We start from the raw sequence: 23516 nt of genomic DNA on the forward strand, positions 1-23516 counted from the left end.
TTTGTTTATGCTTTATTTTATAAATCAGAATGATCGTTTAAAGAAAACGGTTGCGGAATTTGTTCCCAAAATAAAATATGATAACCATTTATCAAAACATTTCTCAAAGAGAATGTATTTTCATTAAATAATAAAACCTCGGGATGTCATGTTCCGATACAGACACATAAGCATAAACAGAACTTACATTATTTACACTAAAGATTTTACATCTCCTTTAATCTCTTCGTGAAATATATCTTCGTATCGATACCTGTGATACAAAGAAAACTGAGTGGGTTAGGCTTGGGAGCCTGGTGAGCATATAGGGTTTTCAACCCACAATAATATAATTATTATATTCAATTATCAACAATCAACCCAATTACCCATCCCCATTATCTTCTTAAGGTTTTACCCTAAGAACCAACTATCCTTCATTCATTTATTCCTAAGGATTTACCTAAGGAATTGGCACGAAGTCCATTGCTGCCAAAGTTTATCTATCAGGTACTAAATCCATAGATATCAGACGCTAACTCCATAGTCGCCGGGGTTTACTCAAGCGGCGCTAACTCCATAGTCACCAAGGTTCACTTAACAATAGGCGCTAACTCCATAGTCACCAAGTTTTACTTAACAATAGGCGCTAACTCCATAGTCACCAGGGTTCATACAATAGGCACTACGTCTCATAGTCACCAAGGTTTACACAATAGGCACGAAGTCACATCATCACCAAGGTTTATTAAACAGGCACGAAGTCGCATCGTCACCAAAGCTTACTCAATAGGCACAAAGTCGCATCGTCACCAAAGCTTTACTTAATAGGCACGAAGTCGCATCGTCACCAAAGCTTTACTTAATAGGCACGAAGTTGCATCGTCACCAAAGCTTTACTTAATAGGCACGAAGTCACATCGTTACCAACTATTCCATCTACCCATGTTCTACCCAACATTTTAGTAGATATAAATACAAGCACAATTTAAATCATTTAGCACCCGTATAAAAACATCAATTCCAAGCCCATCTCAAATAGACAAATAATATATAACACATAGCACGTATTTCGTAGCTAATACTTTATGTTTATGTGTTAGAAGAAAGTAACTATACACTCACTTGATTAGACGATGCCCGGACAACACTACGACTTGCAGAAGTAGTAATCCTCAGCAGATTTGGAAGATCTCCACAAAAATCGAACTTCTCGCGGGCAGGGCTTCGGCTCATGAATTGCACTTGTCGGGATCTTCGGGGCCTCGGGACTTGCTTCGGGGCTCGGGAATGATACCGGGGCTTCGGGTTAATTATTGCACGAAAAACGATGCAAAAACGCGGGGCGTAACCTGGATAAGCCCTGTGACTCCCCCCTTGGATAATATCAATAATTTATATTTAAATAAAATATCGAAAATATTTAATAAATTTCAAAAATTCATATCTTCCTCATACGAACTCCGTTTTCGACGTTCTTTATATCCACGCGTAGGTAAGACTACGATCTACAACTTTCGTTTAGACTCTGTCGGCTAATTTGGAATTTATTTTTATTATTTATTTTTAGTATGCTGGGACAGGAAAACTCTGTTATAAAATCATAACTTCTTCATTCGACGTCCGTTTTCACCTATCTTTTTATCGTTTTACTACAATTAATGAGATCTTCAATTCTCATTTAGATTGTTTCGGCTAAAAACCGCTCGGTCTCAAATCGAGCATTCGGGCTACATACCGCTATGTCGAAACTTCGAAAAATCATAACTTCCTCATACGAAGTCAGATTTGGGTGTTTTTTTTATGCACGCTCATGGTTTAATGTATTCTACGACTTTCATTTAGATTGCTAAGGATAAATATCACTCTAACATAAATTCACTTTTTACGTCGCGCTGTGTCGTGCCGGTTCTGTCGCGAAACTTCGACAGGTCATAACTTCTTCGTTATAACTCGGATTTCGGCGTTCTTTATATGTACGGAATCCTTGTAACATATACTACAACTTAGTTAAGAGTATTCATTCTAAATAATATTTTATCAAAAAGTCATTTTTGACGCTTATCGTCTCTAAATTGACTAGCCCTGATCTACGAGCGTTACAACAATTCTCTGAAATCACTTGCGTTCTACTTGGGCTTCACGTTTTCGTTTCTTGAACTCTGAGTTGTTGTTTTGAGCGGTTCTGTTTGACCCTAGAGGTATTTCGATTGTTCATGAAAAGATTAAGACTATGTTCTCGAATGTTTGACCTACATCCCTATGATGCAGTCCTAGCACGGAATAGAAGTATGTTCGCGAAGGTTTGACCTACATCACTATGATGTAGTCCTAGTACTGAGTGGAAGTGTGTTTATGAAGGCTTGACCTACATCCCTATGATGCAGTCCTAGTGAGGAGTGGAAGTAAGTTCGAACACTGGTCTCAAGACGTTTGTCGTTCAAGCCGAGGTATCGTTGGTTGGTGAATAACATGATCCAACCACTAAAAGAGACTTGGAGATGTCTCCGGAGCTAAATTACTATAGTCCAATGACTTGACTAAAGCATGTTTCAGATAGACTCCCATGAAAGTATGATAAGAGTACTTGAATAAAGAGTGACACAGAAGTTAGTCGGTTGTCAATATCTTTGATATTCACAATGTAAAGATTCGGGAAAATGACCTTGTAAAAGTCTTACATCATATCCAGAGAAGATAGGTCTTGACAGCATAAAGACCTAACCATAGTACTTACGGTACAAGATAATTTCATAGAAAATTCCACATCGGGCATAGACAGAAAACGATTCTTTTTAACAGGGAAAATAAAGTAAAGCGTCTACTATTGGCGACGGTCATCCCTCTGGTGAACTCTCAGTTCAGCCAGTTGACGTTCCATGTCGAGTCGATGTCTTTCGTACACCCTTTGGTGTACTCGGAGCTCTATGACTTCGGCTCGTGATTCAGCCAGTGCTTGCAGCAGGGTTTCATGGTTTCTCTCTGATCTCTCACGAGCATCTTCTAGAAAAATGGTGCGGAGGGTATGCATTCTCGCATCGGCGACAATTTCGGTAATCTGACATAGGGCTGTCCTGCCTTGAATCTCATTTCGGGCCACTCTGCGGACCAAGATTCGCAAGGTTCTGTCTGCTGAGCCCCCATTGCTTAGTTCATAAAAGCTTCGGTCACCATCAAATGGCATGGGCTGATCTTGTCCTTTGCTCCATGTTTCCAAGCATTCCACCCACTCAGGCGTCGGGCCATGAAAACCCGGAGGAGGGTTAGGAATTAGAAAGGGAGCTACTTGGGGTAGGTTCTCAACCTCTGGTTCGGAGTTAGCATCGTCCGAAAGGTTTTTATCATGGTGATCATTCACATGGATAGGATGATCATTCTCTGATCTTCTTCAAACCATCCAACAATGACCTCATTCGGGAGGTACTGGTTGCCGTGGGGATGGAGTCCAGCCATGTTATCTACGCGAGAATTGGGGTAAGAAAATAATTATTAGACGAACTATCTAGATAATTATTTAGAAAATCTTCATTAGTTACATCGCTATTTGTGAAGTGCATACCAGTTATATGTAATCGAAACAGGATAGGCCTTCGAATAAGTGACCTTAACTCCATATTCACAGAGAATAGGGGTAAAGTAAAATTTCACAGATTCTAAGTCTATAACATCCTAATTACATATATCGTTAGTGTATCCACTTAGCAATTATCAACTTAGTAATGAAGATCCCGTTTTAGTTCTCAAGTATAACGTACTTATAGTAACACCAAATACCCCTACGGTATTTTAAATTTAATGTTATGTTCTACTGTTCTCATTGTGGTAGGGTTGGTAAGATTTTAGCATTGTTGCAACCACACAACTACACTTAGGCACATGCTAGTCAAACCTCGGATAATATAGTTGATCAGGCTATATCTTCCCAGTTTTGACTATATGTCTCTAAGTCCACCTATGTTGCCCAACAATCATAATTCTTTTGTAGTGTCCTAGTGACATTGATTTTAGTATGAATGCAGCACGTATACTTACTTAAATATTTTATTATTTAAAGTATAAACTCTTGGTCAGAGTATTTTTAATCCCTTAGGTATTTATAGTTAGTATATCTTTTATGCGTTGATATCCTTAATTCACTATAAACAATGCTCTGATACCAATCTGTCACACCCCAAAACAAAGAACGGCGGAAACGTTCTGGGACGGAGGACGTCATGTACAATATCACAACAATGAAAAGTAGTAAACAAGCAACAACATCATTCATTGCATTAATAATATAATTTTAATACAAGTGTGTTCTGTCAAATTATAATAGACACTAAAGAATAATTCAAAATGAAAGATGTGTCTTGAACGAGCACCATCTTCTCTGAACCTTGCATCGGTACCTGTCTATGGTTGACCTGAGGATACAAGTTATTTTGAAAGCGAGTATCAGCTTTAAAGCTGGTGAGATCATAAGTATTTTAGTGTCTTAATTTTTAAAACTTGTAATTAAAGACTTGACATTGTTTTGAAAGAAAGCTCGTATAAGTATGAAAATGTTTTGTATGATCCTAGGAAGCCCTATGTTTCCTACTAATTATATCCTTCTACCAAGGCATCTAGTGTCTGTGTGTGTGTCTCTTGTAAGAGCATGTATTTTCCCAAATCTGACTATCATTATCCAGAAATATAGTTTCTACATTACCGTGCATCGTGTGAAAATTCATGAAGTGACTGTTAATGGGAAAAATATAGAGTACTATTATGTTGTGTCGAACTACAACCGTACTAATTACCTTAAGTCTAGGGTAATCTCGTAAGTACTGTAGTATTTGTAATAAGTGACTACCTCTGTACTCCTATTGCCTTATTTGAGGGATAAGGCCTAATGTGATGGCTAGATCCCAGGCTAAATGCTCCCCTGTCAAAGGGATTTTGGGACCTTTACACGACGCCTGCCTGTATGCAAGCCGTGAACATCCACATTACTATGATCATGTATACCCGATATAACTACCACAATGCATTGTGATTCATCAGTATAGTTAGATCCTAAACTTGTTCTATGCTATAACACCTAGTGATGTCTGTCCTATCGAAGTATACGTAACCGCACTCATGTAAACGTATATATGTAAACGTACTCATGTAAGCGTAATCATGTAAAACATATCTACGTAATAGTATAGTAATGTACTGTAATGTTTTGCGTGTGCTTGTTGTAACGTGTTTTCTCTCTCTATCTAGCATGTATAGTAATGTACTGTATGTACTAGTTGTAACATATGTTCTCTCTATCTACCAAGTATTGACTCATGAATGAACTCACTCATTGTAGGATATCGTGTTCTAGTAATAGTCCTAGTATCTTCCTAAACTACCCATACGGTAGCTTACTACTAATGTAACTGGTATGCATGGACATGGACGTGTACCCTTGCTACCCAAGGGTATTGAACTGAACTGGAAGAACCTTTATGACTATATATGTACACATGATATATAACTAATATTTAAAAGACCTTCGGATGGATACCCGATATCCCACCAGACCACATCTCAAGCACGAAAAGGAAATAGGGTGAATAGCCTTCCTAAGTTCATTAAACATTTCTTATATAACCATACACATATAGGCATGAAATTGACAATATAAAATCATAAAATAAGTTTTGTAAAACCTTTTGAATAGGATTATTATCTATGAAAAGATCGACTTGATGTCAATCTATAAGATGGGTTGGAAGTATTTATCTAACAAAACAGTATTAAATACAAAGAAATATTTGTTTGAAAGACAATTGTAAATGAGTTTGAAATGAAACATACAGTGTATAATGAACAATTGAATCAAGAGTTGTAAACATATAAAACGTATATGAAAATCCTTTAAATAACAATTGTTTGGTAAAACAGCTAATGTGTAGCAAATCATTTATATGCTGCTTACTAATCACATCTGATTGATATAATAACTAGCATGATACTACTTGTATCCCCCCCATAAAACATTTAAAAACATTTAAATCATTGATTAAGGGGTATGAACTCACCTGTTATGGGTGATACTGATGAACTGAAGAGGTAGGACTGCTAGGTGTCAAGTGAAGTCTTGAACACACTCTATGATCCTAGTTAACATATAATTTCACATATATGTAACAAATTAGTCTATAAACAACTAATAAACAAGTCAAGACACCCTAGGACATGCTAAACACCTTTATCAAGTGTTATTAGCCTCTGGGATTGCACCTAAGTGTTTGTAGGGGAAGCTACTGTGTGTAGGGCTCAAGGAAAACTCCACCATGAAGTTCACGGCCCTAATAACACTACCAAATGAGTTTACGGCCGTAAGCTCATACTTAGGTGACCATGTTGTGTTTGATGCTCTACAAGACTCTAAGAAGCATTTGTACTTAATGGCTTGGTCTATGGAAGAGTTTAGGGCATAATATAACTCCTTTTAGGAGTTTACGTGTCACACCCCCAAACCTGAACGGTGGAAACGTTCGGGGGCGGATGACTTCATGTGGTAACGTAACAAATGAATACATAGTAAAGAAAGCAATACAACCATCATATATATAATTGAAAGTATACATTTGTCAAAAGTTACATGTTCAAAACCAATTACAATATGATGTCAAAATATGAAATTAAACTGGCGCCGCAGCGTCCCTTCTTCAGAAGCATATTGTTACCTGTAATTACTGAATCCCTGGGACATACAAGTAATTTTGAAAGAGTAGATCAACAATTAAGCTGGTGAGTTTCATAAGTATTAAATGACAATGTTTGTATGAAATGAAATGTTTTGTCTTTGTTTGTTTGTTTCTAGAAAATCCTATATTTTCTACTAGTATAAAAGTAGCCTTCTCTCAAGACCAATGTTTGATTCTAAAAATGTATGTAAGTATAAAATTTTCAATACTTCTGAAAAACCCCGTAAATCAATGTGTTTTCAATACTCCATGTGAGTTTTATAACCATGCTATTGACTCGTAATGCCTATACACAATGTTCTTCATGCGTTGGAATGTTCTTACGTTTGTCACCCCAAATGGTGGACTGTAGCTAACAGTCAGGGCGCGGGTTGTCAAGCCCGTATAGATCTATACACAAATACCATGCTCCCCCTCCAAGGGATTCTGGTATATAATACAGGACTTGAAATGCATACTCGAACGTACGTGAAATTAATGTCTCACTAAATTTAGTATAAAACTGATTTACATATGAAAATGTTCATTAGTTCTTGTATGTGAAAGTAAACTTCTTGAAATAGTATGTAAAAGTTCGTACTGTTCTCGTAAAACTATACCTATTATAGTTTTCGAAAAGTGTGTCTCGTTTGTATAGTCATCCTTAGTAAGAATGCTCACTTGCTATGAAAAAGTTATAAGTTATATAATACCAATATAAACATATATACATATATAAACACATTTTTCATTTCCAAGAATATGATGTTATCATGATATATTTTGCATTCAAAAGTTTCCCTATAATAGTTATAAATCACATATGATTTCTGTTGATAAAATGTATAATGAAACTTTATATATCTAACACACGATAATAATCGTGTGTTTTACTTGTATTCCCCCCTTAAAAGCATATAAAAGTATTTATAAAACATTTAAAATTGTGAATTATAAGGGTATGAACTCACATGAAAGTCTGTGGAAATCGAGATGGAAAACCGAGCAGAATTTCTTCTTGGGAAACAGATTTTTCTCGGGATTCTCAGGAATCTCGGGAGTAAAAACGACCTTCGGGACTTGAGCAAAATGACCGGGGCTTTGGGTTAGCACGAGCACGGAAAACGAGGCAAGAATGCAAAAGAAATGAGAGGAATGGAACCCTTTCTTCGGAACCCTCGCATCCCTTTTATAGGGGCTGGGAACCGCCTTGGTACGCGGGGCGTACGAGGGTATGCGGGGTGTACGCGTACGTCATGCATGACCAAGTCCTCGACTGCCTCGGACTTCGGATGGGACAGGGGGTAGCTTTGCATAGACCGGGACGTGGAAGATCTGAGGCCTAGGCCTTGAGTACGCGGGGTGTACGAGGGTACGCAAGGCGTAACTCGGCCCTATCTGATGACTCCTCTTCGGATAATACCAAAGATTTATAATTAAATTTATATTTAATTTAATTAATAACTTGTAAAATTCATATCTTCTTCATACGAATTCCGTTTTCGATGGTTTTTATATCCACGCGTAGGTGAGACTACTCTCTACAACTTTCGTTTAGACTCCGTTGGCAAATTTCGAAATTATTTTTATTATTTATTTATATAATGTTGTGATTAAGGAATTTCTTTAAAAATTCATAACTTCTTTATCTGACGTCGGTTTTTGCCAGACTTTTTACCGCTGAAATACCATTGTCGAGACCTTCGATTCTCGTTTAGGTCATTCCGGCCAAAAGTGGCTCGATCTCCGATTCGAGTTTTTAGCTGTCTGTTGCTAAGCCGAACTTGGAAAAATCTTAAGTTCAATATACGAAGCCGGATTTGGGCATTCTTTTTACGTACGATCCCGGTTTAATGACATGAAACATAGTAGGTAGTTAAACAGAAACTTTTTGGACATTTTATTATCAAGGTTAATTTCATTAACTCAAATGTGGTTACAATACTTGACCTTTTAGGTCATTACAAAGAGTTGAAATATCAGGTTGTCACATCATCCCCCCGTTAGAGGGAATTTCGTCCCGAAATTTAAAGTAGTAAAGATACTAGTGGATCAGAGAAAAAGAAGAAGGTGCTTTTGTTTCATCTGATCTTCGCATTCCCAGGTGAATTTAGGTCCCCGCTTGGCATTCCAGCGAACCTTCACGATGGGTATGTGACTCTGCTTCATTTGTTTGACCTCTCGGTCCATGATTTCTACCGGTTCTTCCACAAAGTTGAGGCTCTCGTTGATCTCGATCTCGTCGAGTGGAATAACAAGAGTCTCATCGGACAGACACTTTTTCAAGTTCGAGACATGGAAGGTTGGATGTATGTTACTAAGTTCACGTGGTAGATTAAGTTTGTAAGCCATAGGGCCGATTCTGGCAAGAATCTCGAAAGGCCCTACGTATCTTGGATTTAGTTTCCCACGCTTTCCAAAGCGTATTAAACCCTTCCATGGTGAGACCTTCAATAAAACGTCGTCTCCTACCTGGAATTCCAAAGGTTTCCTCCTTTGGTCAGCGTAGCTTTTCTGTCGGTCTCTAGAGGCTTTCAATCGTTCACGAATCTGAACGATCTTCTCTGTCATTTCTCGTATGATTTCTGGACCGATGAGAGTGCTTTCAGGAACTCGTCCTTTAGCTAACTGCGTGTCGCCAACTTCAGTCCAACACAGAGAGGACCTGCACTTTCGACCATAGAGGGCTTCAAACGGAGCAGCCTTTATGCTTGTATGATAACTATTGTTGTATGAAAATTCGACAAGGGGTAAATGGATATCCCATGCCTTTCCAAAGTCAATCACACAGGTTCTCAGCATATCTTCTAAAGTTTGTATCGTTCGCTCACTTTGCCCGTCTGTTTTGTGGGTGGTAGGCTATACTCAAGTCTAGCCTAGTCCCCAGGGAACTTTGCAGTGACTGCCAGAATCTTGAAGTGAATCTACTATCTCTATCGGAGATAATGGATATCAGAACACCATGCAGTCGCACTACTTCCCTTATGTAAGTTCTTGTAAGCTTTTCCATTTTGTTAGTCTCCTTGATGGGTAGGAAATGCGCGGATTTGGTCAATCTGTCGACGATGACCCATATGGTATCGACTCCACCCGTCGTCTTGGGTAACTTGGTTATGAAGTCCACGGTAATCCGTTCCCATTTCCATTCTGGTATCTCCGGTTGTTGTAGTAATCCTGACGGTTTTTGATACTCGACCTTAACCTTAGCGCAAGTAAGGCATTTACTTACAAAGGTAGCAATTTCTGCTTTCATGTTAGGCCACCAGTATAGTTTCTTAAGATCCAGGTACATTTTATCTGAACTTGGGTGAACGGAATACCTCGTGTTGTGTGCTTCGGTCATGACTACGTCTCTAAAACCACCATGTTTCGGTGTCCAGATTCGATCCATGAGATAATAAGCTCCGCCACCCTTGATTTCTAGATTCTTTTCCATTCCTCTCAGGGATTCACCCGCCACATTTTCAGGTTGAAAAGCTTCCATTTGTGCCTCCTTGATTTGTGTGGATAAGTGCGAGTGGATAGTCATAGTCAGAGATTTGACCCTCCGACCGGTGTATTCTTTTCTACTGAGGGCATCAGCTACCACGTTGGCCTTGCCAGGATGATAACGAATTTCACATTCGTAGTCATTTATTAACTCAACCCATCTTCGTTGTCGCATGTTGAGTTCCTTCTGATCAAAAATGTGTTGAAGGCTCTTGTGATCGGTGAAAATAGTACTCTTTGTTCCGTATAAGTAGTGTCTCTAGATCTTCAGAACAAATACCACAACTCCTAACTCCAGATCGTGTGTCGTATATTTCACTTCGTGTGTCTTAAGTTGTCGAGAGGCATAAGCAATAACCTTCCCTCTCTGCATAAGAACACAACCAAGTCCTTGGTTTGATGCATCGCAATACACTACGAAATCTTCTATCCCTTCGGGGAGAGTTAGTGTCGGTGCGGTGCACAAGGCCTATTTCAGTGTTTGGAACGCCTTCTCTTATTTCGCTTCCTAGTCAAAGGCCACACCTTTTTGGGTTAATGTAGTAAGAGGTTTCGCAATGCTAGAGAAGTTCTTTATGAATCTGCGATAGTAGCCAGCGAGACCTAGAAATTGACGAATTTCTGTAGGTGTCTTTGGTGCCGACCAGTTCTCGATGGCCTTAATTTTGGAGGGGTCCACGTGTATCCCCTTTTCGCTAACAACGTGGCCCAAAAATTCGACTCTTCGAATCCAAAATTCGCATTTAGAGAACTTTGCATAGAGCTTCTCCGATCGCAAGGTTTCTAAGACTTTTCGTAGGTGCTGACTATGCTCTTCCTTACTTCGGGAGTAGATAAGTATATCATCGATGAAGATGATGACGAACTGATCCAAGTAAGGACGGCACACCCTATTCATTAGGTCCATGAATACTACTGGAGCGTTGGTTAATCCGAACGACATTACTACAAACTCATAGTGTCCGTAACGGGTTCGGAAAGTTGTCTTGGGAATATCCTGCTCTAGAACTCGTAATTGGTGATATTCGGATCGTAGGTCTATCTTTGAGAAGTAGTTTGCTCCTTGAAGTTGATCAAATAGGTCGTCAATGCAGGGTAGAGGATAACGATTTTTGACAGTAAGTTTGTTCAGTTCTCTGTAGTCAATGCACATACGGAACGATCCGTCTTTCTTCTTTACGAACAAGACCGGTGCTCCTCCAGGTGAGAAACTTGGTCTAATAAATCCTTTTTGATGGAGTTCGTTAAGTTGACTAGAAAGTTCTTGCATCTCTGCTAGTGCCAGACGATAAGGCGATTTCGCTACTGGGGTAGCACCTGGAACTAAGTCGATTCTGAACTCGACTTGGCGTTGTGGTGGTAATCCCGGTAGTTCTTCTGGAAATATATCGGGAAAGTCGCATACTTCTGGGATGTTCTTGATGTCTTTCTGTTCCTGACTTGTATCGACGATGTGAGCAAGGAATGCCTGACACTCCTTCCGTAAACACTTTCGAGCCTGGATGCACGAAATGATGCGAAAGTTTGTACTTGATTTGTCGCTGTAAATCACTAATGTCTCGCCGTTAGGGAGATTAAGTCGAACTGCTTTCTCAAAGCACATGATGTCAGCGCGAAGAAAAATTAACTAATCCATGCCGACTATGACGTCGAAACTTTTAATTTGGACTGGCATGAGGTTGATTGGGAAAGAATGACTGTCTAAAGTTAATGTACAGCCCATGTATATGTAGTTAGTGTTTTTCGTTAAAGCGTTTGCCATATCTATAGTGAATGATTTTTCTAACTTGCTAGGTGTACGTTTTAGTAAGTGAATAAAGTTCTGACTCACGAATCTTCTCTCCGCTCCACTATCGAATAGTATGCACGCATATGAATTATCGAGAAGGAACGTACCAGCAACTACAATTGGATCAGCTACAGCTTCATCATGGCCTATAGCCAAAACTCGCCCCACACCGCCGGTGCCTGCTGCCTTTGGGTAGTTCCTCTTGTAGTGGCCCGCCTCGCCACAACCGTAGCAAGTCTGGCCTACACCAGCATTGGGAACTTGAGTGATCGGCTTTGCGAGATCCTTGCAGAAACGGGCTGTGTGTCCCTTTCAGTTGCAGTTGGTGCACTGCATTTCCCGACAAGGTCCATGGTGGTGGTAAGTGCATTTGGTGCACTTTGGAAGGTTACCTACATAAGGCTTTGTTGGGTAGGTATTTGTAGGAACGGTAGTAGGTACAGTGGCAGCATTTACTGAAACCAGTTGTTTCTTTGCAGACTCTTGGGAAGACCCACCCTTCCCTTTATTGCATACTCTCTTCCTGTTGTTGTTGTTGTTGTTGTTGTTGTTGTTGTTGTCGTTGTCGTTTCCTTTCTGTGGTTCTGGTGCAGAAACAGTTGAGTTCTGATGACCTCCGTAGTCATTCAGAGATTGTGCCAGTTCCTTAGCACTTTCAAAGGTGTCAGGTTTGGAAGTTAACACGCTTGACCGTATTTGGGGCGTCAGTCCCCAGATGTACCTCTCTATTTTCTTGCTCTCGGGAGCAATCATATCTGGGCAAAGGATTGCCAGATCGTAGAATCGGTTGGTGTACGTTGCTATGTCAGTACTAACCATTCCAAGAGTCCAGAATTCGTTTTCAAGTTTTTGAATCTCTCCTCGTGGACATTATTCTCTCATTAGCATGATTTTTAAGCTTTCCCAGCTTATGGAATTTGCCACTATCAGAGTAAGTACCTTAACATGGCCATTCCACCATGTCAGAGCTCTGTTAGTAAGTGTGAAGGTGGCAAACTTAACTTTGTTGTTTTCGAGAGAGGACCAGATTTCAAAGACTAACTCTGTCCTTTCAATCCACTGCCTTAATATCATCACACCACCGGTTCCATTAAACATCCGGGGTTTGGCATTCGTAAAGTCTTTATAGGTGCACACCCGGGGTTGTCGATGACTTTAACCATGGTTGGAAGGAGTCGTGCCAATCCCCGAACTTGTAGAAATAGGGGTATTGATTTGCGACATGGCAGCCGCCACAGCTACTGTGACTGCTACTTGGAATATGACAGCATCAAATTGAGGAGGTGGAGGTAGTATAGGTGTTTCCCCACCGTTGTTTCGTCTCGGGTTCCTACGCGGAGGCATCCTTCAACTATAGGTTGAAAAGATAAAGATAAGAATTCCATATAATAGAAAATGTATGTGTCTCATGAACTAAATTGCTATAGTTCAACAACAGATGATAGTATGAGTCTTAAAATAGAAGAATGAAAGTTATTTGTAAGACTGAAAATATGAAACAAGCATTTGGTTTCTCGATGACTTTTCAAGGTTTGAATGAAATACTCAACGTAGTAATAATAGTGCCACTTATATTAATATAATAGTTGATACAACGATCATGAAAATTTAACCCCTACAAGGGTCTCTGGTTACAAAGTTCAAGAAATTTAAAAACTTTTAGCCGAGGTCCTAACTTATAACAAAATTTGAGATTTTGACAAGCACTACTTGCGACGTAGGTTGCGCTTGGAGCTTGACTCCGCATCCGATTGCTTTGACTCCATTAGACGCCTATCCAAGGCGGCTTGTTGTTCCCTCAATTCGGTGAGGGATGCAATCATTTGCGCTTGGAATGCCTCAGTTTGGAGTTGAGCATTGTCTTGCATTCTATCCAGCCTACAGATGTCGGAAGTGTGAACCTATACTTCCACGTTGACATCCTGAATCCGGCTAGCTTGAACTCCAGATTGATAGGACTTATTGGCTAGTTTGCCCACCATTACTGGGAGTGCCCGATCAGCCGAACCTCCGCCGCAGACATCATAGAAGTCCCGACACATGCCGTAGGGAGGGCGTAGGTTTTGTTGTTGGCTCCAATGGTGGAGGTGACTTCCCCAGATGAGATTCAGTCCTTGAAAGTTCCTTACGAAGACGGGAGGTTGTATGGGTGGTGGGTTGATCACTTCCGGCTCTGAGTCGGTACCGGAGTCATCATCCACTTCTATGGGTTCCTCGTCCTCCTTGGGATCATCTTCGACCCATCCTCCGTTGCCTTGGTTGGGAAAGTAGGGGTCGCTGGGGTGGTGAAATCCAGCCATTTGACTGTACGAGAAATAGTGTCATAAGAATTGAATGAAGTTGAAACATGCAAGATTAAACATGTAAGTTAAACTAGTTTATGTAGCAAATACTCCTATAGTATTTAAATTCTTGTGTTTGATCCTCGTGATGTTTTTTGTAAGTTTTGACTTGTTGCTTACTACGAGCATTCCTCGATATACATTGGTCCGATCTCTGGCAAATATAGTTGATCACACTATATTTGTCCCAAATCTGATTACATATATCGAGTCTTAATCGTAGTGTCAACTTGTCTAAATACTTGTTGTATAGTTAGATATCATGAAAATAATTTGTTGTATGCATGTATTTGTACTTAAATGAACTATAATTTAAGTTAAACATAATGCTGCTTAAGCGTAAAACAAAAGAAAATTGTTTTGTCAGAGAGTATTAGTCCCTTAAGCATTTATAGTTTGCATATCTTATGTGGTTCGATATACTTAGTTCACAATAAACATTGCTCTGATACCAATCTGTCACACCCCCAAGCCTAAACGGCGGAAACGTTCGGGGGCGGATGACTTCATGTGGTAACGTAACAAATGAATACATAGCAAAGAAAGCAATACAACCATCATATATATAATTGAAAGTGTACATTTGTCAAAAGTTACATATTCAAAACCAATTACAATATGATGTCAAAATATGAAATTAAACTGGCGCCGCAGCGTCCCTTCTTCAAAAGCATATTGTTACCTGTAATTACTGAATCCCAGGGACATACAAGTAATTTTGAAAGAGTAGATCAGCATTTAAGCTGGTGAGTTTCATAAGTATTAAATGAAATGTTTGTATGAAATGAAATTTTTTGTCTTTTTTTGTTTGTTTCTAGAAAATCCTATATTTTCTACTAGTATAAAAGTAGCCTTCTCTCAAGACCAATGTTTGATTCTAAAAATGTATGTAAGTATAAAATTTTCAATACCTCTGAAAAACCGCGTAAATCAATGTGTTTTCAATACTCCATGTGAGTTTTATAACCATGTTATTGACTAGTAATGCCTATACACAACGTTCTTCAGGCGTTGGAATGTTCTGACGTTTGTCACCCCAAATGGTGGATTGTAGCTAACAGTCAGGGCACGGGTTGTCAAGCCCGTATAGATCTATACACAAACACCATGCTCCCCCTCCAAGGGATTCTAGTATATAATACAGGACTTGAAATGCGTACTCGAACGTACGTGAAGTTAATGTGTCACAAAATTTAGTATAAAACTGATTTATGTATGAAAATGTTCATTAGTTCTTGTATGTGAAAGTAAACTTCTTGAAATAGTGTTTCTAGTATGTAAAAGTTCGTACTGTTCTCATAAAACTATACCTATTATAGTTTTCTAAAAGTGTGTCTCGTTTGTATAGTCATCCTTAGTAAGAATGCTCACTTGCTATGAAAAAGTTATAAGTTATATAATACCAATATAAACATATATACATATATAAACACATTTTTCATTTCCAAGAATATGATGTTATCGTGATATATTTTGCATTCAAAAGTTTCCCTATAATAGTTATAAATCACAGATGATTTCTGTTGATAAAATGTATAATGAAACTTTATACATATAACACACGATAATAATCGTGTGTTTTACTTGTATTCCTTCCTTAAAAGCATATAAAAGTATTTATAAAACATTTAAAAGTGTGAATTATAAGGGTATAAACTCACTTGAAAGTTTGCGGAAATCGAGATGGAAAATCGGGCAGAATTTCTTCTCGGGAAACGGATTTTTCTCGGGATTCTCGGGAATCTCGGGAGTAAAAACGACCTTCGGAACTTTAGCAAAATGACCGGGGCTTCAAGTTAGCATGGAGGAATGGAGCCCTTTCTTCGGAACCCTCGCATCCCTTTTATAGGGGCTGGGAACCGCCTCGGTACGCGGGGCATACGCGTACGTCATGCATGACCGAGTCCTCGACTGCCTCGGACTTCGGATGGGACAGGGGGTAGCTTCGCATAGACCGGGACATGGACGATCCGAGGCCTATGCCTTGAGTACGCGGGGCGTACGAGGGTACGCAGGGCGTAACTCGGCCCTATCTGATGACTCCTCTTCGGATAATACCAAAGATTTATAATTAAATTTATATTTAATTTAATTAATAACTTCTAAAATTCATATATTCTTCATACGAATTCCGTTTTCGATAGTCTTTATATCCACGCGTAGGTGAGACTACGCTCTACAACTTTCGTTTAGACTCCGTTGGCAAATTTCGAAATTATTTTTATTATTTATTTATATAATGTCGTGATTAAGGAATTTCTTTAAAAATTCATAACTTCTTTATCTGACGTCGGTTTTTGCCAGACTTTTTATCGCTGAAATACCATTGTCGAGACCTTCGATTCTCGTTTAGGTCATTCCGGCCAAAAGTCGCTCGATCTCCGATTCGAGTTTTTAGCTGTCTGTTGCTAAGCCGAACTTGGAAAAATCTTAACTTCAATATATGAAGCCGGATTTGGGAATTCTTTTTACGTACGATCCTGGTTTAATGACATTAAACATAGTAGGTAGTTAAATAGAAACTTCTTGGACATTTTATTATCAAAGTTAATTTCATTAACTCAAAAGTGGTTACAATACTTGACCTTTTAGGTCATTACAAAGAGTTGAAATATCGGGTTGTCACATTATGGCCCTGGGACCATATCCCTTGGAGATTACGGCCGTAATCTCCCTTGGGAGGATGTTTATGGTGTTTTCAAGTTCTTAATTTCAGTAGGATTAAAACTAGGCTTGTGTACTAGGCTTTAGAAGATTTTATGGCACCATTTGACACCATTTTAAGTAGTTCACGGCCCTAGAACCTTTTGGGCCATGAACACCTTACTCTTGGTGTTCTAAGTGTGTTAGCTAGTCCCAAACTCATTTAGGTACATGTCCCTTTTAGTCTGTTGGCTTAAGGAGGGTTTTTAAGGCATTTTGGCAACCTAAAATGGAGTTCACGGCCCAAGAACTTCCTTGGCCGTGAACTCACCTTCACCCTTGATTGTTAATTGTTTTGAGGACTAAACATTGTAATGATGGCTTCTAGTTTGAGTTCTAAAGCTTTGGGGCCATTGGGATACTCTTGGCCCTTAAAATGGAGTTTACTCTGCAAGTGCTCTTGGGCGGTAAACTCCCAAATCTTGGGGTCTTGATCCGATTTTGATGTTTTCTAGTCATATACACACTAGCATACAAGCCTAAGGTAGTTCCAAATCATGGGTGAAGGACTAGGCATCTATTTAGGAGTTTACTCCCCAAGGTGTTCTTGGGCGGTAAATTCCCGTATCTAGTTGTTTTCTTATGAAATTGATGTTATTAAGCACATTATAAGCCATATAATACAACTAGAGAAAGGTACTCATGATTTGGGATAAAAACCCGAAGATCCATGAGAGAGAATTTGGCTTTTCTCTAATTGGAAATGTAACTAATGAATTATTTGGTTCTGATTTCTATATATAGTCCTGATATTTTTTTTGGTACAAATATTTTTATTCCCGGAATGAACTCTAATATCCTAGAGTATTGGAATAACAGTGTTGCACAAAACCCTAGTGCATCCACTCTACTGGTATCTCCTTAAGTGCTAAACCTGAAATACTCAAAAGTCTGGAAATTCTCTGTAACTGTTCTAACTTCTATTGGCTTGACATTGTTTGTTCAGAATGGAAATTTCGGGTTGTCACATATCCTACCCGTTCGGCTAACAACCCTCCACTAGTCAAGAGTGCGGTGGGTAAGAGTGGATACCCATTCAATCGTCATTTTACAGGCAATTTCCTTAAACACCCCTTATAGACCAGCTTTGTGAATGAGGCCTACTAACGTAAGACTTGACGCTTCATACATATATAATATAAGACTTTTAATGATATATATTGTATAAGGTGTATTTTACACTTTTAAAATATTAGGTTGTCAAATTTAACAATTATACTTTTAATTCAATCAAATTGTGAACCAAAACTTTATGGATTTATTAAATCTCTTTTAATTATACACTTTAATTAATTAATAAAACCATAAGGGTGAGAATTGAACTTTTCAAAACAATACTAGGGTTTTAGAATTTAGCATTTCTAAATTAAAATTTTAATCAACTTTTAAAATCCAAAACTTGAGGGCAAGTTTGAAACTTTTCAAAACACAAAGAATCAAGTAGCAAATAATTTAAATTAAATAATTAATTTAATGATTATCTAAATTTGACCTAAAATCAATTTCTTGCAAGATAAGTTACCCAATTAATACAAATAATCAAACTTCAATCATATAAGGAAGTTATTATCTAATCAATTGGTAATTATCTTTTGTTTAATCAAGGATATACTCAAAAATATGTTTAAAATCGGATTTTAATGACCTAAAACAAATAAAGCAAGTATCCATGAGTAAAACAACAAGGAATCCCGAAGCTGCCTCCTTCTGACGCTCGAACTCGCTGAGTTCCTCTATGGACTCGCCGAGTTGGAGCTACTCGTTGAGTCCATATTGGAACTCGCCGATTTCATCAGACAGAGGGGCCAAAAATCTATTTTACAGCTTGAAGAAACAAACAAGGCATCAATACAATAGAAACCAATCAAGGCTCTGATACCACTGCTAGGTTTTAGCCATAAGAACATCCTATGTGCTCATGCAAACCCTAATGCTTGGATCTAGGTTTCTCTATTGTACATGCAATTCATCCAAGACTTTAAACCCTAGTTCTAGCATTCAATTAATCATATTAACATGTGAAAGGGTTTTAGAACTTACCTTGATTGTTATGTAGCAATAACAATCTCAAATCCTCCTTGTAATGACTTTATAAAGCTTAGAGTCACAAGTGTCACTCCTCTAATGGCTTACAAACACCAAGAGCAAGAGGATGAAGAGTAAGGAGAGTGGAGGCTACCCAAAACGTGTGGAAACCCTAATCAACAAGTTCACCTTGTTTTGGAGCCTTAAGGGTCCTTTAAATAGTGAGACTATTAGGCTTATCTAAAAAGGAAACCCTAATTTGGATGCTTAAGCCTTAAGCAACCCATGGACTCATTCCTTAAAGGCCTAGGACGATTTCTAATGGGTTTCCCCCATAGAATTTGTCCACCCCTTTAATATGGAGTCCATTAGCTCAATATTCAACTATCATACAATTGACAGTTCTAGTCCATTAAGTTTAATTAATGTCTTTTGGCCACAAACTTAATTCTTATTAATTATTGAGTAAGATTAATTAAACAATACGATTTCTCATTTAATATATAATTATCATAATACATTAATAAATCATAATTAATCCTATATCTCCATAATTTATCCTATCAAGTTGCTTTGGTGAAGGTAACCCAAAAGGACCATGCACCATCGGGTCAAGTACATACCAAAATAGTTATGGACTTAGGGCGTCAGTTACTACATTGGCTTTACCCGGATTATAACGAATTTCGCATTCGTAATCACTGAGTAGCTCGACCCACCGTCGTTGTGTCATGTTGAGCTCCTTCTGGTCGAATATGTGTTGCAGGCTTTTGTGGTCTGTAAAGATCGTGCTTTTTGTACCATACAGGTAGTGTCTCCAGATCTTCAGAGCAAACACAAATGTTCCTAGTTCAAGATCGTGGGTGGTGTAGTTGACTTCGTGTGTCTTCAGCTGTCTCGAAGCACAGGCGATAACCTTACCTCGCTACATCATAACACAACCGAGCCCTTGATTCGACACATCGCAATAGACTAATAAGTCTTTTATCCCTTCGGGGAGGGATAGTATTGGTGCGGTACGCAAGGCTCGTTTGAGCGTTTGAAACGCTCTTTCCTGCTTCTCTTCCCAGTCAAAGGCCACTCCCTTATGGGTCAGTGTTGCAAGAGGTTTCGCAATGCGGGAGAAGTTTTGAATAAACCTGCGATAGTAGCCAACGAGGCCTAGAAGTTGACGAATTTTTGTAGGCGTCTTCGGTGCTGACCAGTTCTTAATGGCTTTGATTTTGGAAGGGTCCACGTATATTCCCTTTTCGCTAACCACGTGCCCTAAGAATTCGATTCTTCTGATCCAAAATTCTCATTTCGAGAACTTTGCATAGATCTTCTCTGAACGTAATGTTTCTAGGACTTGTCGCAGATGTTAACTATGCTCCTCCTTACTACGAGAGTAGATAAGTATGTCATCGATGAAGACGATAATGAACTGATCCAAGTAAGGATGACACACCCTGTTCATTATGTCCATGAATACAGCGGGCGCGTTTATTAATCTGAACGGCATCACTACGAATTCGTACTGCCCATAATGAGTTCGGAAGGCTGTCTTCGGAACATTCTCCCTAGCACTCGTAGTTGGTGATATCCGGATCTTAAGTCGATTTTTGAAAAGAAGTTCGCCCCTTGAAGTTCGTCAAATAAATCGTCGATACGTGGCAACGGATAACGATTTTTGACGGTCAGTTTGTTGAGCTCTCTATAGTCGATGCACATACGAAACGATCTGTCTTTCTTCATGACGAACAAGACTGGAGCTCCCCAGGATGAGAAGCTTGGTCTTATAAAGCCCTTGTTGAGCAGTTCGTTAAGTTGACAGGACAGTTCTTGCATCTCTGCAGGTGCTAGACGATAAGGCGATTTGGCTACGAGGGTAGCCCCTGGAACTAAGTCGATTCGGAAGTCGACTTGACGTTGCGGAGGTAATCCTGTGAGTTCTTCTGGAAAGATGTCGGGAAAGTCGCGTACTACTAGAATGTTCTTAATAGATATCGTTTCTTGGGTCACATCGACCACATGAGCAAGGAATGTGTGACATTCCTTTCGCAAGAATTTCTGAGCTTGAATGCTCGAGATGATACGAAGATTCGTACCTGGTTTATCGCCATAAACTACTAGAGTTTCGCCAGATGGCAGATTAAGGCGAACAGCCTTTTCGTAACACATGATGTTGGCATGATGTAAACTCAACCAATCCATGCCGATAATGACGTGAAACTTTTAATTGACACCGGTATGAGATCGATCGAAAATTAATGGCTATCTAAGGTTAGGTTACACCCTATGAATATACTGCTAGTGCTCTCTGTCTTTCCATTAGCCATTTCTACAGTGAACAGTTCTTTTAGTGCTCGTGATTTTTTCTTATGTAAATGAGCAATTTTTGGTTCACGAAACTCCTCTCCGCTCCATTATCAAATAGTATGCATGCATAAGAGTTATCGAGGAGAAACGTACCAGTGACCACTGTGGGGTCACCAACCGCTTCCACGTGGCCTATGGCCAGAACTCTTGCCACTGCACCGGCATTCCCTACCTTCAGGAAGTTTCTTTTGTAGTGGCCTGCCTCGCCACATCCGTATCAAGCCTTGCCCACGACAACACCGGGCACCTGGTTGATTGGCCTCGTCGGAGCTTTACAGAAACGGGCAGTTTGCCCCTTCCTGTTGCAGTTCAAACACTGCATTTCCCGGTAGGCACCGACGTGGTGGAAGTTGCATTTGTTGCATTTGGGCAAACTTCCAGCATACTGCTTTACCGGAGCAGCAGCGGCAGGTGCTATCGCAGCATGAATTGCCACAACCTACTGCTTTTTGGCAGCCTTCATCTTCTTTTTGTCCTCCCAGAACTTTCGCTTGGGGTCAACTGTGTTGGAAGGTTCTGAGATGGCCAAGGTTGTTGCTGAGGCTAGGGTACGAACTCCATGGTCTATGAGCCACTGTGCCAATCGTTTGGCACTATCAAATGTAGTGGAGTGCGATGCCAAAACATTTCCCTGGTATGGTGGCCTCATCCCCCATATATATCTCTCGATTTTCTTTCCCTCCGTATGAACCATGTTGGGACAGAGGGCCACCAGTTCACAGAATCTTTTGGTGTAGGTGACTACGTTGGAGCCCTTCATGGTTAGGCTCCACAGTTCTTCCTCCAGCTTCTGGATCTCGCCCCTCGGGTAGTACTCCTCAACCATGAGGTCTTTCAAAGTTTCCCAACCCATAGCATTAGCCACCATGAGAGATAGTGACTTAACATGGCTTTTCCACCATGTTAGGGCTTTTATTTCAAAGGTACAAGCAGCAAACTTGAACTTGCTCTCTTCTGGACAGGAGCAGATTTTGAAAACCGATTCGGTTTTCTTGAACCATTGCGAGAGGGAAATGACTCCGCCAGTCCCTTTGAAGGACAATGGCTTGCAGTTGGTGAAGTCCTTGTAGGAGCACTCTTTCAAGCGCACTGGGATTTCACCATTAGTAGATAGGACAGGGTTTCCTCCTCCAGTGGAACTGGATGTATGATATTGAGCCATGGTTGTAGCCATAGCTACAGCGACAGCGACATTTAGAGCTATCGCGTCGAACTGAGGAGTAGGTGGTGTTGGTGCGGGAGGATTGCGTCTTGTTGATTTACGGGGAGGCATCTTTGAACTATAAGTTTATGAAGATGAAGACATTGATAAGAATTTAATATAAGAATTGATGAGAATGAGTCATGGACTAACTCTCCATAGTCCAACAATACAACTGAATAACACGACTAATTGTAAATGAAAGCATTTGGATATAATTTCCATGAGACTAGATATCTATAAATAATAATGGAATTATAGATATAATGAGTTCGGGAAAAATGACCTAGAAGTAGGTCTTACATCAACCAAGATGGGAAAATTTTGACAGACTACAACCTAATCAAGACCTAAAGGGTCTAATATTTACAAAGATAGGAAATGATACTAGAATTTTTACACAAACTAGGTTATATCCAAAATAAAAATTGATGAGAATCTATCGGCGACGAGAACTACTAGAGTGAGTTCTTGAATCTGATAGAAGACACTCTATGTCCCTCACACGCCTATCGGATCTTACTTGCTGAGCTTGAAGTTCCCTGACTTCATCTTGGCTTTTAGCATGTTCTCTCTGTAGAGCTGCATTGTGGACCAGAGTCCTTTCATGAGTAGACTCTAGCTGGCGAATGCAGACTGTGTTAACGCCAGAGTTGGCGTCAATCTCCACGACTCGGCCGATAGCTGCTCAACCCTGCTTTGTGTTCCGAGCAATCCTACGAACTCTGATGGGTAGGACTCTATCAGCGGAACCTCCCTCAGTGAGGTTGTAGAAGCCTCTGTCTCTGTTGTAGGGAATGGGTTGACCTTGTTCCTGACTCCATCTATTCAAGTTTGTGGCCCACTGGGGTGTGGGTCCTTGTAATGTTGGATGATGGTTTGGGTTTGGTCTTGAGCAGCTGGGGGTTGGTTGTTGACTTCTGGCTCTGAGTCAGAAC

At 39.7% G+C, this 23516-nt stretch overlaps 1 pseudogene; it reads right to left on the reverse strand.

Annotated features, from left to right (window-relative positions):
- The window catches only part of LOC111894026 (14-3-3 protein 7-like), a 75149-nt pseudogene that overhangs the window by 40207 nt on the left and 11426 nt on the right, over positions 1-23516 (reverse strand).

This window comes from Lactuca sativa, chromosome 7, assembly GCF_002870075.4.
Source record: "Lactuca sativa cultivar Salinas chromosome 7, Lsat_Salinas_v11, whole genome shotgun sequence".
Classification (NCBI taxonomy): Eukaryota; Viridiplantae; Streptophyta; class Magnoliopsida; order Asterales; family Asteraceae; genus Lactuca; species Lactuca sativa.